The sequence below is a fragment of the Macadamia integrifolia genome, chromosome 9, assembly GCF_013358625.1.
Source record: "Macadamia integrifolia cultivar HAES 741 chromosome 9, SCU_Mint_v3, whole genome shotgun sequence".
In the NCBI taxonomy this organism is placed as follows: domain Eukaryota; kingdom Viridiplantae; phylum Streptophyta; class Magnoliopsida; order Proteales; family Proteaceae; genus Macadamia; species Macadamia integrifolia.
The window spans coordinates 32,961,020-32,978,054 of NC_056565.1; the positions used below are offsets into that span (position 1 = coordinate 32,961,020).

General features: G+C 38.9%; 2 protein-coding genes across 13 annotated transcripts in view; both read right to left on the reverse strand.

The window, feature by feature from the left end:
* The window catches only part of LOC122088770 (transcriptional corepressor LEUNIG_HOMOLOG-like), an 87,715-nt gene that overhangs the window by 47,207 nt on the left and 23,473 nt on the right, over nt 1–17,035 (reverse strand). The gene's annotated exons all lie outside the window — the stretch shown is intronic.
* Nucleotides 1–17,035, reverse strand: part of LOC122088773 (stress response protein NST1-like) — a 28,959-nt gene that overhangs the window by 4,829 nt on the left and 7,095 nt on the right. The window lies entirely within an intron of this gene.

Consider the following 17,035-nt stretch of genomic DNA (forward strand, 5'->3'; position numbering starts at 1 on the left):
AAAACAAATGTATTGATGGAAGTCGAACTAAAGAGTTTCAACTCAAGGGGGTAAAAAAAGCAGCAGCAGCATCTTCTTATGAGTATATTCATATTTGTCATGGCGTCGCTTAGGCGGCGATTTGGCATCCCGGCGGAAATTCGAGGACATGGTAGTACAACGATTAATGGGAGCCACGATTGGCGGCCACCATGGTCCTATAGGCGTCGCCATGTCAACGCCATGGACGCCATCGCACGCCTATTATACTAATCGATCGCTTTTTGTATTGGTTTTTTTTTTTTTTTACTTGCTAACGATGTTGAATATTATCTTTCTTGTATTTTTATTGTTAGGTGAAATAGAAAACAGAAGAAAACCCAATCGACTATCAATTTCTCAAGACTCTCGAGTCTCAACTATCAATTTCTCAAGACTCTCGGGTCTCAACTATCAATTTCTCAAATTGAAGAACAGTGAACCCTCGAAAACCCTTGAAAGTCGAAGTCTTCCTCCTGCGACTGCGAATGACCTTCTCCTTCCCCGGAAGTGAACTTGAACACTCGAAGCTTCCACCTGCAACTGCGAGTGACCTTCTCCTTCTCCGGCAGTGAACCTAAACCCTCAAAGCTTCCGCCTGCGACTACGAGTGATGTCCTTCTTCTCCTTCTCCTTCTCCGAGACCAAGGTAAGAGGCCTAAGGGCCTGCGATGTCTTTCTCCTTCTCCTTCTTCGTCTTCATCTTATTCTTCTCTGCTACTCTTTCTTCTTCTTCTTCTTCATTCCTTCTCTCCTCCTTCGTCTTCCGCTTCTTATTCTTCTCCTTCTCTGCTACTCTGCTTCTCTTTCTCTTCTCTGTTCCTAACTTCCTTCTTCTCTTCTTCTCTCCTTCTCTCCTTCTCTCCTTCTCTCCTCCTTTGTCTTCTGCTTCCTTCTTCTCTTCTTCCCTCCTTCTCAGCTCTCTCCTTCTTCGTCTTCTGCTTCTGAATTCTGATTCTTCTTCTTCTTCTCCACTTCTCTTTCTCCTTCTTCTTCTTCAGTTCTTCTCCTTCTCTTTTCCTTCTTCTATGGTTAATGTTTCATAACAGCATAAATAAAAATATAGAATTAGTTCCGAATCGAAGTATTGGATTGCTTGTTTTACTACCTTATTTTAATCCTTTCTTGGATCACTTAATAAGTTGCTTCTGACTGCTTATTTGAATTTTTTTTGGATTTTGATGTTGTTCTAATGGTTTTTGGTTTACATATATGTTAATGTTACTGTTTAACAAGTGTTTATATCTTTACAACTTGTATAGTTGCATACTTAATGTTAATGTTACTGTTTAACATACTTTGTTACTCTGTTTTATAAATTATAACTTGAATACTTGATGTTATCATGTTAATGTTATTGGTTAACACTTAACATACTTTGTTACTCTGTTTTGTAACTTGTAGGATAATAGGACTATAGGAGTTCATAATGGATGGTACTGTTGGTGGTAGTAGAGGGGGTGATAATATAAGCACGACTGCATATGATCCGTCCAAAGACCGAACTAGGAAGGCCAAATCAAATGACCCTAGGTGGAAGTATGGGTATGGCCATGACCTTTCAGACAAAAACCTTGTTAAATGTACTCTTTGTGGAAAAAACCTCAAGTGTGGAATTAAAAGGTTAAAGCAACATTTTATGGGTGGATATGACGATGTTGCTAAGTATACCAAGACAACTGCAGCGATTGCTACAGAGATGAATGCAGCTCTTATGCGCAATAAGAAGAATGATGCAAGACATTTTGGATGATGATGGTGTTGATGTTGATGTTGATGTTGATGTTGATGCTGGTGCTGGTGCTGGTGCTGGTGCTGGTGTTGATGTGGATGTTGATATAGAAGTTGAAGGTCAAAGACAGTCTAATAGGACTCCTACAACCTCTAGACTTATTCCTAGCTCTGGGACAGCTGCTAAGAGAAAGAAAGTAGTCATTCAGCCACAAGTAAGGGGCCCCATGGATGCTCATGTTAGACAAACTCCTAAGCAAGTGGTTGCTGAGAGGCATCTTAAAGGTAGTCCTCAAACTACTATAGAGAACCGGTTTAGATCAGCGAAAGAAAAAGAGAGAGTTGATAATCACATTGTTGACTGGATTTATCAGTGTGGTATTCCATTCAATGCTCTTAAGTCAAGGAGGTTTGAGGTAATGGTGGAATCTATTGCACAGTACGGGTCAGGATATAAGCCCCCAAGTTATCATGAAGTGAGAATGCCATTGTTAAAGGCAGCAAAGGATAGATCTGGAGAGATGAATAAATATGAAGAGTATTGGAAGCAATATGGGTGCACTCTTATGACTAATGGGTGGACGAATAAATGAGGAAGGCATTTAATTAATTTCCCCGTTAATTGTCCAGAGGGGACTTATTTTATGGAATCTATTGATACATCTCATATATGTCAAACTGTAGAGAAGTTGTTTGAATTGATTGATAATAAAGTTCAAGAAATTGGAGAGGACTATGTTGTGCAAGTTGTGTCCCATAATGCATCGGCTTATAAATTAGCCAATACAATGCTGATGCAGAAGAGGACAAAGTATATTCGACTCCTTGTGCAGCGCATTGCATTGACCTGATGTTGGAGGAAATAGGATTCTTCAAATCTAATAGGAATGTGATAAGTAAGGCAAAAAAAGTAACCAACTTCATCTATAGACACGCATTCTTGATGCAGTGAGGGCTAGAACAAATGGGAGGGATCTTGTGAGGATAGCAGCTACTAGATTTGCAACTGCATTTCTGACACTTCAAAGCTTGTTAAAACATAAAGATGACTTAAGGCATTTGTTTATTTCTGAAGAATAGACTAGTTCTAATTTGGCAAAGACCGAGGCTAGGAAGAAAGTGGTTGATATGGTGTTTGCTGTAGCATTTTGGAATGGTGTGGAAAATTGTTTTAGAGCTTCAAAGCCACTTCTTACTGTCTTGAGGATTGTGGATGGTGATGAGAGGCCTTCTATGCCTGAGGTTCACTTTGCCATGGATGAGGCAAAAAAGAAAATAAAAGAAAATTTTGGGGATAGAGAAAGGTAATACAAGAAAGTGTTAGATATTGTTAACATGCGTTGGGAGATTCAGATAGGGCGTCCTTTGTATGGAGCAGCACTATTTCTTAATCCTGGCAAATTTTTTTCTTATAAGGAAGGTGATGATGGTGACTACCAAATTATATCTTCTCTACAGCTTACATTTAATGAAGTCATTGAAAGAATGATACACGAACCAGCTTTACAATACAAGATAAATACTCCATCCACTTTGTATAGATATTCTCGAGGTGGTTTTGCCTCAGATATGGCGATTAGATCACGGGCAACCAGGAGTCCTAGTAAGTACATTGTTTAGTTGTTTTGTTTGTACCTAGTAGCTAGTAGCTACTTTGTGTGATATATTAAATATTAATCTAGATTTTTTTATATATTTTTATTTTTTATAGTTACTTGGTGGGGTTCATTTGGAGGTCATGCTTTTGAGCTTTCAAAGGTTGCAAGACGTATTCTAGGGCTTTGTTGCTCCTCTTCTGGTTGCAAGTGCAACTGGAGCACATTTGAGTTTGTAAGTAGCTGAATATTACATCTATTTCATATTTTAGACTTTTTTATTTTTGGAACAATAACTTTGTTTGTTGTTCTCTATTGTTTATGAATTCAGATTCATACCAAGAAGAGGAATAGGCTGGAACATCAACGTTTGAATGATCTATTCTATGTTCAATACAATCGCCACCTAGAAGAAAGGTTTCAACAAAAGCGTCTTGATAACAGAAATTATGATCCACTTGTGCTTAAAAAACTGGATTGGAGTAGTGAGTGGATGATTGGCGAGCTAGTGGATGATGTAGTCCATCCTGATGCTAATCTCACATGGAACGTTGCTGGTAGAGCAATGGGGGCAACAGTGGAGGGGCCCAATCGACCCAGAAGAGCTCAATCATCAATCTCTAGAGGAAATATGTGCTACACACGCCGTGGTAGAGGGAGAGCTGTTGGGGAGTCATCAGAATCAAATGGGGAAGAAGAGGATGATGTGAATGATGACTTGGATGTCATAGATAACTTTGGTGAAAATGCAAATGCTTCTAGTGGACAACAAGGGAATCTGCCATCTGCTGATCTGTTGGATGATTATGATGATTAAGTTATTTGTGTTTGATTGTTTGAGTGTTTGGATTTTATGTAAGGTTTAAACTTTAAACTTTAAACTTGAACTTTGAACTTGAATGATTATTTAAGTTTTCTTTTTTTATTTTATGTTGAGTTCATTTGCTATCAAGCTTCATTGCTTCAGTAAGTCATTAATAGCTTAACAGGTTAGCCACTTATCTTATCATTTGATCTTTTTTTTTTTTGCTAAAAGGTCATTTTATTAAAAGAGAACAAAGCAAAACAAAGAGAAATACAAAAGGGCAGGCCGATCCCACTAAACCCACTTGCAACCTCCACCTTCGGCATGGCCATCAGCAGAGGGAACAAGCAAAGGGCTTAGCCAAATCGAAAACGGTGCCTGTCCAACGCATCAGAAGCTAACTCATCAACTACATGTCTCGGGAACTCCACTGAGAATTCTGAAGTACAAGATTTAGATGTTTTCCTAGCCAGAAAATCAGCGACTACATTAGCTTCACGAAAACAGTGAGTGATCTTCCATTGCACCAACTCCAAAAAGGAAATAACAGATCTCCATTTCTGCAGGGCAAACCATGGAATCTCCCTTCTCTGAACTGCTGAGACCACGGACGCTGAGTCTGACTCAATCCAAACACCCCTAGCATGATAGTGTCTAGCTAGCAGAATACCCTCCAAGACTGCCTCAAATTCAGCTTCATATATTTGTTTAACTCCCAGAAAAATGCTAAAAGAGTCGATTACCTTGCCTTTATCATCCCGTAAGACACCACCAGCACCTGCATTACCTGGGTTACCAAGCGAACTTCCATCCACATTGATCTTCATCCACGCCCTGGAAGGCTTACACCAGTGAACCTCAAGAGGTGAAGGGGAAGTTGGATTTCTAATACTTAAACCTATCTTCCTGCAGGTCATCAAGTCTGAAATCGAACGAACTTCTTCACTTGATCCATCACAGCAAAGCTGAACCTCTTGCCTTATACTTTGAAAGACATACCGCCCTGCCCTTTCTTTATTTTCCTGCCTTCTTTTATTTCTTTCCCACCAAATATGGTTGATAGTGATGATCAAGCCCAACTTCCATGGCTTCTTTAGCTGAATCACTTGAGATTTCCTCTTCCACCACTGGAACAATGATTGAATGCTTGGATGATTTACCCACGCCACTCCAAAAAAATCTAAAAAACTCTTCCATATTGATATGGAGAATGAACAGTGTAAAAAAATATGAACCATACTTTCTTCAGCCTTTCCACACAGGTTGCATCTGGATGGGAGATAAACACCTTTTTGGCAAACCAGGTCGTCGTTGGGATTCTACCTTGCACCACTCTCCATCCAAAAATGGAGTGTCTTGGAGGAAGATTCTTCTGCCAAATCAAAGAAGACCAGTTCACCTTCAAGGATTTCACTCTAACAGCCTCCCAAGCCGACCTTGAGGAGAAATACCCTGAAGGAACTAGCGACCACACCCTGAAATCCTCCATCTGCAAACTCGGAATGTCAATCTTTTTAATCTGTCCAAAAATTTCATTAAGCATAGGAGAAACTACCTCAGGTAGACGCCATTCTCCATTTATGATAAACTCCCCCACCTTTGCTGATGTAGAGAGAGTATGGTCACTATCCAGCGAAAGAAGTTCCATAATGGATTTTGGACCCCACCATTTATCCTTCCAGAAATTTGCAAGCTGACCGTTCCCTATGATCCAGCGCTCCTTGTCATCCACAAAGGACCACATTTTCCTGAGACCTGCAAAAATAGTGGAGGTGTTGCAATTTTTGAAGGATCTTCCATCCTTCTTTAGGAATCGAGCTCTGAGAAAGGTTAACGCTGCTGTCTTCTCCGTTTTGATCCTCCAAATCAATTTGCACAGCATTGCTTTCGCAGTCTCCTAAGGCCCAGCCCTCCCTCATCCTTGGGCTTACACATAGAGTCCCACTTCACTGTGACAGCCTTAACCGTATCTACATCACCTGTCCAAATAAAATTTCGCATCCATTTCTCCATCATCGCCACGAGAGATGCAGGCCACCAATAAACAGAGAAACTATGAGTCGGCATCCCCGAAAGCACCGATTTAACCAATTCCACCCTACCTGCCATTGACAACAGTTTCCCTTTCCAACCCGCCAGTCTCCCCTTAACCTTGTCCATAATCGGCAACAAAGTATCTTTTTTAATCCTTCCCTTGAAGATTTCCACACCTAGATACCTTGTAGGGAAGGTACACATGGGAATGCCTAAAGTTTCAGATATTCGATGCTTCCTGGAAGGTGATATTTTTCCCAAAAAAAGTTTGCTTTTTTCTAAGCTGATGCCCTGCCCAGAAAACTCTTGGTACTTTAGAAGAAATTCTTTAAGAGTCCTCACATACCTCATAGAAGCATTGGAGAAGATGAATATGTCATCTGCAAATAGAATATGGGCAGGAGTTTTGACACCGCGAGGCCCATGAATTGGCTTCAGTTGATTAATCTCGATCAGATGCTTTAAACCTCGCGATAGCACTTCCTCCGCAATAATAAAAAGCATGGGAGATATTGGGTCCCCTTGCCTCAGCCCTCTCTCCACACCAAAATATCCCTGTGGACCTCCATTAATCAAAATCGATATCTTAGAGGATATCAAGATTTGGTTCAGCCATGTTATCCACTTCTCTGTGAATCCAAAGCGCCGCAGCACCTGAAACATAAAGGACCACGAAAGAGTATCATATGCTTTCTTGATGTCAATTTTTAATCCCAGACCTCCCCCTCTCATAGAAGCAAACATCATATTGGCCAGTTCTGAGGCCACACTGATGTTGTCATGGGTTAACTTTCCTTTTTGAAATGCCCCCTGCTCTTCAGATATCAGCCTAGGGAGCAAATTAGCAAGCCTCATTGCCATTATCTTGGAAAGAATTTTACAATAAAAATTCCCCATACACAGTGGCCGGAATTTATCGATAGAAGATGCTCCCTCCTCCTTAGGAATAAGTACCACAAAATTGTTGTTCACACCATTGGGCAATTGACTAGTACTAAAGAAATACTTAACTGCATTGCACACCTCTAACTCGACAATATTCCAGCATCTTCTAAAGAAAGCTCCAGAAAAACCATCCGGACCAGGAGAGCTATCTGGGTCCAGGTCCCAAACAGCTCTTTTGATTTCTTCATTCCCTGGTAAGACATCAAGCACATAGTGATCACCTTGATGAAGAACCTTCGGTATAGATTCAAGAAGCTCCACATGCTCCACTAAAGGCACAGCTTTGTAAAATTGCTCATATGACTGAACAGTATAATTCCCAATCTGGTCGTTACCTTCCACCAAAGTCCCATCAGGAGTTTTGAGGCTTCTTATATGATATATTGATTCATATATGATATGAATCAATATCTCTGATTCATATATGATATATTGATATATATATATATATATATACATTGTACTTTGTTCAGGTTGCTCAGTGCTCACTCACTTCCAATCATTCATTTCAAGCTTTAGTCACAGGTTAGCTTTTTACTTTTTAGTTTTGTGTAATGTACATGTTGATTTTTTATGACTTGATGAGTGATGACTTGATGTATAACTATATAAGTCAATAATTCATTTTGATTTTTGATGACATGATATGGCTATATTGATTTTTTTATGATTTGATGTTGCTTAATGTTGGTTTTATATGTTATAGAGTATATATTCTAGGCTTGTAGCATGCTAAATAACTTTAAAAAATAGGGAAAATAAAAAGTAGCATACTAAATAATTTTGAAAAATAGGGAAAGTAAAAAATGACACATGGGCGATTTGACCGCCATGGCAACGCCAAAACAGGCGATTCATCGCCAAATCGATTAGCCACCCCTCCACCGCCTTGGATCGATTTGACGCCGTGACAACTATGAGTATATTGAATTGAATTGTTTTGGGCTGCATAACACAATACTAAATAACAATGTTGAACTTCAATTATCAAGGGGAGAACTCAAATAACTGTTTTAAAATCAGACTGAATACCTGTCAGTAAAGATCAGAAGATTGCTCAAGGAGTTGCCATACAAGGTCTAAAAGAACAGAATGGAAACAACTCATAATAATTCAAGAAAATTAATGTGTTGAACTAGTACATTGTAGCAACAACAGGTTTTCATTTTCAACTGATGAAGAAAGAAATGGCTTCCCTATGAGATCAGGATTCAGGACTAGAATCCAAGGAGAATATTCATTTATGACACTGCAAAGTGGTTCAGTCAGTCAACTTTATAATGAATCTACATAAAGGGCTGGCAACGGAGCTCATACACTATATGGAATGTTTTACAGCTGAACCTCAATTACATCCGAGTCATGGTAGACTATAGATTCCTTGTGGCTTACATGGATCTGTAACTTTTGTCTTTTCTTTTTATTCACTTCTTCTACTTCATACCCGCTTGTGTTCCAGTCTGCTCAAATCATTAGGGTTTAGAAGCTAACAAGTCTAAAGAACACATCTTGCAGCCTCGCTAGATGTAACTTCCTTTATATATGACATGGATTCGAGTGTTTAGATTCATTTTTCTCTAAACGTTGTTGACCAGTTTCGTTAGGACTGATGTTCGACAGGAATACTGCGAGACCGACGTATCTATTTAAAGCTTAAAGGGAAGTTCTATAAGACTGTTGTTCGACCGGCCATGATGTATGGGGCAGAATTTTGGGCTGTTAAAACTTAAAAATTGTCATATTACGAAGCTATGTGTAGCAGAGATGAAGATGTTAAGATGGATGTGCGGAAAAACTAGGAAGGATAAAGTACGGAATGACTGTATTCAAACTGATTTTGGGGTTGACCTGCTCAATGATAAACTCCGAAAAAATCGTTTGAGATGATATGGCCATGTTCAAAGGAGGCCTAAGGACGCCACAGTCAAGAAGAGTGATATGATTCAGATTGAATAGGTTAAAAGAGCTAGGCAGGCCTAAAATGACCATAGGAGAAGTTGTGAAGAAAGGCCTGCATAATTTGGTTCTTGTACCAAGTATGACCTCGGATAGAGTTTATTAGAGAGCAAGGACCATGCAGTCAACCCCATTTAGCTGTGCTTCCCGTAGCTTGCCGGGCTGGCCTCTTTCCTCTTACTTTTATCTTTCATTTTTCATCTTGCATTCATTTTTAATCTCTCTTATGTCTTTTTCATCTCATTTCTTATCGCTCTTTTCTCATCTCTGCAACCCCCTTTCCTATTTAGACCTCAGTCTTTACCCAATTTGTTTTGTTTGGATCCATGTCGCCGGCCCCATTAAGTTGTAATAAGGCTGAGTTTTCTGTTGTTGTTGGTGTCGACCACTTTCTTAAATCATTTCAAAAATGATAATCTTGAGGGGGAAGGGGAACAGAGTTGCAAGATATTCTAATCAATTAGACATAAAGCAGAGCCATATCTAAGCCACTCATCAATCACCTGTTGAAAAGAAAAAAAAAAAAAAAAGGTCCTTTAAGAGATGATTTCTGCAGATCAGGTTTGTAAAGTGGGAGTGAATTTATGTGCTTTCTACTGTGTATAGATGCTATACTTTTGCCCATCCTCAGAGACGACCGTAGTGGCATGTCATGTAAAAGGTGCAAAATAAGTCATTGCTGTCCATACAAATATACTGTGAATTAACCCTGTATTCTCCTAATTTTACAAGGTCTTTTCCTGTACAAAGGCATTAGTATTTGGAAGGACTTGCTTGCTGAAAGTGTACCAATTCTTTTAAAGTTAAGAAAAGGTAGGGGCCAATCAAGATTATATTCTTGTTCAAGTATCTGGCAAAGAGAAGTCAACATCAGCTAATAGAGTCAAGCTACTAAATTATTGTGCAGCAAGGCTGACCCACACTTGATAAGTTGTCCGTCAATGCATAAAAAGATTCCACAATCGAATTCTTAAGTGGCCCCCTAATCTCAGTGACACAATCACAGGTTCAATAATCCTGATTACAGGTTGTTATGGGTTCACATGAATTAATAAATCCAAATACAAGGAGAGGAATGGCAATCCCATAATTCAGATCTTAACCCCTTAAGAGTATGGTCTACAATAGTAGGGACCATATTGTAAATAAAGTTGGAGAAGAAAAATTATTCTGGAAATTAAAAGAAATAATGAAACATGAATTCAATTAAGAAAGGAGTGATGCAATCTAGGGTTCCAAAACCCTGATATAGGTCACATTTGGGCCCACAAAAATGATAAATAAACCAAATTGAAGATCAATGGCAGTTTTTCATAAGTACCAGAACACTTTAGGACTTTTTTGAGAAGCAAACAAAACTTAGGACAAAATCGTAAATAGATTTTGAAGGAGGTAAAGAGGGCTTTAAATGTTGACAAAGGGAAGGTCATCTTCATCCTTCGAACAAGGCACATCCAGCAGTGGAATAGTACCAGTTTCGAAGGGAGAAACTCTCTCCTATGATCACCGATAGGGCTGAAATTCCAGGTGGTGAATCTCAATTCACTAATCTATTGAATGCAAGTAACAAGGAGTCCCAGTGGATCACAGTAATAGGCATCAATTATTCTGCAACTGGTTGGAAGAATATGAACCAGATTCAAAACTTGGTGTAGGACTTTCTATTCAGACGATATGTCACATCAGACGTTACAATCTGAATTGCCCTAGGATGAGGTCTCAGACCCCAAAGTTTGAAGCTAAGAGAATAAGGATTGAGAAAGATCAACTCCCTCTATGGTTGAACTCAGTTAGCGCCGAAAGAATGATCGGAAGAAAAAACAATAAGGAAGGAATCGAGGGATTTTTTTTTTTTTTTTTTTGGGGGGGCGGGAAGGAGGGAATATTAGGAGGAAATAATAAAGAAGAAAGTAGCAGAAGGGTTGAAGGGAATCTGACCTGTTACGGAAGATAAAAGAAGAAGCGGAACAGCAGCCAGAGTTGTGCAACAGAAGCACCACATGAGGTAAGCTATTCTATTCAAAACTCCTCTTCATCATCGGTTACATTTGTGTATATAAAGAGGATAACAAGACTCCTACTCAAAAACTAAAAATTAAAATAAATCCTACTCAAACTCCAACTCTAACTCTGAAGTAGGGTTTGGATCAGACTCCATTATCTTTCCTCTGATTCCATCAACAGGAATAAAATAATAATAATAATAAATTACAAAAATAGCCCTAAGCAACCATCCGAATAACTGCATCGAGGGGCTTCACACAAATAATATAAAATAGGGTTCTAATTGCTAATTCGAAGAAGACCCTCTTCTTCCCTCGATTGTTCTCAGCTCTAATGGGGCCATTCCTAACTTTGTCCTTCCTAGTTTTGTCACACATCCATCTCAACATCCTCATCTCCACTACACTTAGTTTATCTATATGTTGCTACTTAACTACCCAACATTCTGCTACATACATCATAGTCGATCGGATGACAGTCCTATAAAATTTTCTTTTGAGCTTTATAGGAATACGCCAATCACACGATACTCCAGACGCACGTCTCCACTTCAACCAACCTATTTTAATTCTATGAGCAATATCATCTTCTATATCACCTTCTTTATTTAAGATTGAGCCCAAATACCTTAAATAATCACTTTGTGGAATCTCCCTATCATCAATATTCACCACCTCATTAACTATCCTAGTGTAACTAAAGTCACACACCATTTCTTCTACTTGTCTTCAAACTTTTTGATTCCAAGGTTGATCACTATAGCTCCAACTCGATGTTAATTCCTGCTTTTGTCTCATCTACTAACACAATATCATTAGCAAAAGGCATACACCAAGGGACCTCGTCTTGGATGTCTCTGGTTAAATCATCCATAATGAGCGCAAGTAAATAAGAGCTTAAGGGCTAATGAAGGTGGAAGAGAAGACCGGCAGCATTGTTCAGCCCTTAAACCCCATTGATATAGACAGTTTTAAGCCCCCATAATTACAGCCTTCCAGCCCAGCTCTGGCCATGAAGACCAGTATTAAAAGACCCGTCGCGATCCAGCTTTAAAAGGCCCATCATGTCCATTTTTTAAAAGCTTATTTTTGTTTCATTTTACAGTTCCGGGCCATTAAGAGTTTTATTAAGTTGAGACTTTCGTAGGAAGTTAGTGTTTTATTCTACATCAAGCTTGTTTGATTTCTTCAGTTGAAATTTAGGCTTCCCAAAATTAAATCCACCCGCCACCGAATTGGCTTCAGAATGTGCCATCTGCTGGTCAAGTTTCGAGTCAATCTTTTGTTGATTCTCAGCGAGTTCCCGATATAGCTTATGCAACTCATAATTGATGATGTGAGAGGGTTAATTAGGGGTTAGTATGTAAATTCCTTTTATTATTTTATTCATGTTGACAGGGTGATAAGAGTCCAGTTAGCTTTGAATTCTATTTTTAGTTTTTTGAGTTTTGAAACTTTTTTTTATATGTAAGCAAGACCATTAAAATATCCAGTTCTGGATTTCAATGAAAAGAAACTAAGGTTTTACGGTAGGGTCTCCTCCTCCTCCTCCTCAACACAGGCACACCCAAGGCTGGCTGAACCCAAGTCCTGCCAAGGAAGGCACACCCGCAAACACACAGGTAACCCACTCACTCAAGATCATGTGTCGCTGCCATACTGTTGTATTGATGGTGCTAGTAGCATCCACAACCTGAGCCTCAGCTTCTGCTGTTGTGGTCATGGTCCCTGACAGGAACCTCTCCCAGTCAGGAAAAATTTTCTCATCAATCTCCCAACCCTCTTCTCTCTACAACTTTGGGAGGTTACTTCCTACCTTTGAGTGACCCTGCCAGCAAAATTCTAGTTAAAAAACCTGCTTGAATCGAGAGCATCAAGCTCAAACTCGGGTTGGGTTAGGAACATACCTCAAGATCTGATATCAGATCATGCTAGTTCCTTCACCGATTGTTCTTCCAATGTAGCATATATTTTATCCCCAAGATCTTAGGTTGAATGAGTTCATAAGGAGGCAAATCTCATGCTTGAACCCAAGTGGTTTACCATTGACTGAAAACAATCGAGAGGTTGAAGAACAGGGTCATCTTCGAATTAGCATTTAGAACCATATTTTATATTACATGCACGTAGCCCCTCCTTTCTTTATTGAATCTATATTTCACTCTTTTAATTTCCAGAATAACCATTCTTCTCCAACTTTATCTATAATCTGGTCCTTTCAATTGCTGTCCGTACTCTTAAGGGGATACATTTCCGAAATTACAAAATTGCAATCCTCTCTTTATATTTGGATTTAATAATTCAGGTGGGCCCATAACAACCTATAATCAGGTTTATCAAACCCAAGATTGCATCAATTTTGTATCAGAGCCGAACCTGGAGCTCTTCATAATGTAGAACTAGAATCAACAAAGTAATCTGGTTCCAAACAGCAGGATACTTATCGAAGGACACCCATTCAACCTCCAAATATGTAAACAACAGAATACTAGCAAGACTGAAATAACTAAGCAAGGATCAGCCCTATCGATCTAAATAATTCAGCAATTCAGTAGCTGAATAATAACCAGGAAATCAGGAAAGTGATGCAGCTCAGCGATGGAATTAGTTGCTATCTTTAGACTTGATTTTTATTTACTTCCTTTATTGGTTAGAGATTAGATTAACAGTCTTTTATTTAGATTTGATTTTTATTTTAGTTGCTATCTAGGTTTAGTTTCCATTTTTAATTAGCTTCCAAAATTATGTCATTATTTTTCTTTAAATAGCCCTGTAATGGAGAACTCAGTTTTAGATTTGAATGAATTTGAGACAATATGTTTTGGTTGAAGTCGATGGCGGCCATGGATGTTTTCTTTCTCCCTCTTCTCTAATATTCTCTACCCATCTCTCTCTTTTCCCTTCTCTGATATTCTTCTCTTACTTCTCTTTTCAATCCCTTTAGCCTTTTCTTTCTTTCCCCTCTGTTTACTCTTTCTTTTCTCTCTATCTTCCCTCCCTTCTCCTGTCATTATTTTTTTCTTGCTCTTTCTTTTCTGGTTCTATTCCTGCGACCCTAGCAGTCTCAAAGAGAGGTTTCGATCTCCCTTTAATTCCCTATTATTTCTCCTCACTACTAATACTTTGTTTTCTGGGTAGTATAAACAGCCCTTAGTGTTGAGGTCGATCTCCATCAATACTCCTCTGATGGGTCTGAGCTTTAGGGCATAAGAACCCCTATCGTAGGCGACTTGAACCCTAGAATTTCAGACCCAAAGAAGATCTCTGTTAGGAGAGATAAACCTGCAACTCAGGTTAACCAAAGGTACCGCCCAGGTCTGGTTTCAGTCGATAATATCTCCTGGAGTGTTGAACAATGGAACCCATTAGGGTGGGCGTACGGCAAGGCTTTGCAGCATCTTCCATCGCCTGGAACTTCATAGAGAACAAATCAATGGCGAGGAAAATTGCGCCTGAACCCCAAAGTGTTTTCTGCGTTTTCGCTTGAGGCTTAGTTGAAGACAACTTCATAAAGTGGTGATTGGGTTTTACTTTATTCTAATATCTCATATTAATGCCCCTTCCATTCCCCACTGTATTACAACTTGCCATTGAGTTTATTTTCCATTCCAAGAATACCCCCTCCCCCTTATACGTTACACTCTTCTTCTAAAAGTGGAGATTCAAAATTCTTCTAGATTTTTATCCTTTGTGTTAAAAGTCCTTCTTTTGTCTTATTGCCTTATTGTTGCCCCTTACTTTAACCTCCTATTTACACCATGCCATCAAGTTGAATGTTGTTCCTAATTTGTTCATGGTCAATAATTGATAATTCCCTTCATATCCCATCAGTTACTTTAACCTCCTTTCCTCCTTTTAAGATCCCTTTTATTTACAAGTCTGCCAATCCTTTCTAGTTTTCCTGTAATTACTAAACTGCCACCTCCCTTTAGTTTCAGTTAATTACAGAACTGCCATTACTCCTTATATTTTGAATTTACTACTTTATTGTGGGCCCTAAGCAATCCGATTCCTGTTCTTGGAACCCGGATCTGCATCAGACAAAATCATAGGAAAACAGAGACTAAATAATGCACCAACAATCAGAACAGTCGAACCAAAATTCCGGGCAGAAACTTCAACTAAATACAATCGGCCAGAATAGGGAGAATTCCTATAACTCACATTTCTCTGGTCTGATAGACTCCAAAACAGGGTCGAACCACGCATTCAACAGGGGTAACACTCGACCAAATTAGTAAGGCCATCGGGTGGCTGGAAGTCCAGATCAGTAGAGGGTCAGTGGAAGAGAATCTGAGTTTCTAACAACCAGAAAACAGAAATAGGATCAGATCTGTACCTGGCCTGTAGAATCTTGCAGAAAAAACTTGAAAGAAGAAGAATAAAACTTGAAGAGACCTCTTGGACTTCACGCCGCAAAGAGTCACTGGATCAAACACCAGTCCGTCACTTTGATCACACATAAAGCACACTCACAAGGGAGCAAAAACGCAGAAGCATTATTTCATTCATAAAATCGTGGGCTTGTATGTGAGAGCCCTCCTTTATTTAGAATAGTGATGGGGTACAATAATAGAAGCTAAAACTTAGTTTCCAAAAACTGAAAAAAGGAAACTAAATAAAAACAAGTCCTCTAGTTTCCAAATCTGGAAATAAAAACTAGGAAAATAAAATACTGAAATTAGAAACTAGTAAACCCCATCACAGCCCGAGCCGTGGACCTATTGGCTGGACTTGGTTGACCTCCTAGCCACAGTTGACCCTCTTCTTCCTCCTCCTTGAGTATGTCTTCAATTCTGCATCTTCATCATGGATGTTGAATATATCTCCGACGTATCACTTTTGATGAAAGACAACATTCATACACTCCAAGAAAGTATGAAGAGGTCGTTTCTATTTGAATATCCATGACCAAGAACCGCAACTGAATGTTATGATCCTATTCCTTCTTATCCAGATCGGCCCGATTATAATCCTGATAACGATATTGAAACAACGGAATTGATCAACAGTCTGATTGAAGATGCAGAGCCCTCTTATCTTCACAACGTAATACGTCAATCACACAACACTCCGGATGCACCTCTCCACTTCATCCATCCTATTTTAATTCTTTGTGAAACATCATCCTCTATATCACCTTCTTTATTTATGATTGATCCCACATACCTAAAATAATCACTTTGTGGAACCTCCCTTCCATCAATTTTCACCACATCATTATCCATCCTTGCACCATATACTCCGTCTTTGCTCTACTTATCTTAAAAAAAAATTATTCCAATGTTGATTTCCATAAGTCCAACTTGACATTAGTCCCTACTTTTATCTCATCCACAAAACAATATCATCAGCAAAAAGCATACAACAAGGAACATCATCTTGAATGTCTCAGGTTAATTCATCCATGATAAGTACAAACAAATAGGGGTTAAAGTTGATCCTTGATGTAACCCAATTGTAATCGGAAATTCACAACCTTGATCCCCCACAGTTCTTCCACTAGTCACCACATCATCATACGTATCTCTAATTATATCCACATATTTACTTGAAACACTTTTCTCAAGCACTTACCAGATTAACTCTCTAGGGACTCTGTCATAAGCTTTTTCTAAGTCAATAGAGACCACATGGAGATCTTTTTTGCAATTTCTAAATCTTTCCATGAGTCTCCTAAATAAATAAATAACTTTTGTCGTGGATCTTCCTAACATAAAACCAAATTGGTTCTCCATAATAGTAGTTTCTTTTCTTAGGTAGGTTTCCAACTGACTTATAGAGAGTGGCTGAATTATCTATTTTTCACTCTATTTAATCTTGTATATATTTGGTTTACTTCTTGGCATTTATTAGTAGTGTGTTCAGATAGTGGACTTTCAATTAAAGTACAGGCAGATTAGACTTATCTCTTCTGTGTAAGGCTGGAGTAACCCAGACAACCTGAT